This window comes from Drosophila suzukii, chromosome 3 (assembly GCF_043229965.1).
Source record: "Drosophila suzukii chromosome 3, CBGP_Dsuzu_IsoJpt1.0, whole genome shotgun sequence".
NCBI classification, from domain to species: Eukaryota; Metazoa; Arthropoda; class Insecta; order Diptera; family Drosophilidae; genus Drosophila; species Drosophila suzukii.
The window spans coordinates 58,665,522-58,667,973 of record NC_092082.1 but is presented as its reverse complement, the minus strand read 5'-3'; positions in this window follow the sequence as shown (position 1 = coordinate 58,667,973).

Here is a 2,452-nt window from a genome sequence, read left to right as displayed (position 1 = left end):
CGCTCCACTGCCGAGATGTGGCACTTCCTCTCCCGGTCCAAAGTTCACGGGAGAGTCCAAAGTCCGGTGGAGTTCCGTTATCCCCTTTTGCACACGGCACTCTTGCTCTGCCCGCGAAGTCTCCATTCTCTCTCGATCTCCATCCTTGGTCTCCAATCTCTCTCGCTCTCCTTCATTGGTCTCCAAACTCTCTCGCTCTCCTTTGTTGGTCTCCAAACTCTCTCGATCTCCTTCATTGGTCTCCAAACTCTCTCGCTCTCCTCGCCGCGCCGTTACTACGCGAATTCGCCGCGTATCTGGTAAGCGGCCGGCCATCTGCTGCTGCTTCTATTTGTGGGGAGTTATTCAACTCCTCACATACTGTTAACAAAACATTTCCCAGAGGTACGTACTCCAACACCTATAAAAAAGAAAAACCGTATAAACAACCAGAACAGTCAGCTCAACGCACGCAAGTTGAGTCATCGGCTCAGCCCAAAAACAAACAGATGCGTTTAAATAATATCCAAGAAGACCAATTTTTAGGAAAACAGTAGGCATGCCGCACATTTTTCGGCAGGACAAGAAAATGAATAAAATATGTATTTTTATTATTTTAATGTATTATAGATTTATAGATAAAAATTATAGATTTTAATAGACACCGCTACAGCCTGCTATATAAAAAAAGGTATTTACAAAATGGGATAGAACTATCTACAGTTAATGGATACTCAATAATCAAAAAATTCAATTACATACATCAAATCACAATGAAAGAATCTGACTTCGGGAAATGACGAGGACAAGCTTTCAAAAGCTTTGATCCCGAGGCAACAAGGGAAGAGAACCAACTCAAGCTTGGGCAGACGGAAAATTATCCTTAGATATCACGGTCGAAAATAATTGTAAAACTAAAGTTTAAATAAAAGATTATATTTTAAGTTTAAATAAAAGTTAATATATTTATCATTGTATGATAAACAAAGCTTAACATCATCAGCAGTACACGAAAATGTGTTATGATAGAGGGAAGATCGTTAAAAAGCAAAAAAAACAGTAAAAGACCCAAATGACTACCCTGAGGCACTCCAGATGTCACGTAGATCAAGCAGCGTTCTTGAATATAAGCCATTCAAATTACTTGAAATCCAAGTTAATAGATTACACGGAAGCCCATGATTTGCATGATTTGAAAAACTGACGCTTAAAACGTAAGCACACACCCAGGGAGTCCATCTGGACCGGGAAAATAAGTTGGCGTTGTTGTTGCTAAATCTCTTAAGTGAGAATTTCGAAAATTACAGGGGTAAAAATAATATTTAGGGTAGTTAGAATTTGACCAAGCAGCCGAACTATAAGTAGTTTGTAGCCTAACGTTTCACAAGGTCTGAGCTTTCTCTACCCAACCCAACCATAATCTTTTCGGCTATTTGACGAAGATACCCAAGAGATACTTCCGAATCGTAATTTAAGTTGCCATGTCAATTCATGAAACAACACACCTTTAGCCGTTCATGATTTTCTTTTAAGTATTATCCATATTTATTAACAAAGGGGCTTTTTTTGACTTAACATTTTTTCCAATGAGCTACGACTCAATTATATTCATTTGAGTCTTATTCATTAGTGTATACGGACACCAGAAAGTTGTACAAGTTTTCTTAAGGATCTACAAATTATATGTTCATCGATAGTTCAGGATTATGTTTCTTTAATTGTTAGTCTGCAACATTATCTGATAGTCGAGGTACTCGACTATAGCGTTCTTCCTTGTTTTTATCTACATTACTTACTTTTCAATTTTTTCTAATGGCTGTGATGTCATTAATGATGTTCTAGATAGATACGGGTGTTTGGTCATAATTTATTAACTAATGGTTCCATTTTAACCTTTTTCGGCGTGACGGTAAGTATTGGCAAGCGGAATAAAACAACTTTTTTAAACTTTAATCCTTTTGGGCGCCACAGTTTTGCGCAGCTTGTGGGCGTTATAGTGGGCGTGGCACCATGCTGAAATAAAATCGCGCTGCGCAAGAATCTTTTAAGTCTGTATGATTAATTCCAACTTGCTAGCTTTTATTGCTTCCGAGATCTCTGTTTTGATAGACAGACAGACGAGCATAGCTAGATCGACTCGGTTAGTGATTCTGATCCAGAAAATTTGTATACCTTATCGAAAACACTTCCCTTTACCTGTATCATAAAGGTGTAAAGTCCCACAAAACTGGGGTTATTCATTCTTGAAGTTGAGATCAACGACTTGGTACGGAAGAACACACTTTTAATTTCCGACAGTCTTTTACCTATTTACCAGTTATTTTTAAAAGCTTTAAACATATAAATCAGCTTTGTAATGTTTTTTGGCTTATAATGGTTAAATTAAAGGTTTGACTTCTAAAGTAACCATGTCACCATATCCAAACAAATCCATGTAAATGCCATATATATAATCAAATCAAATTATTATCAA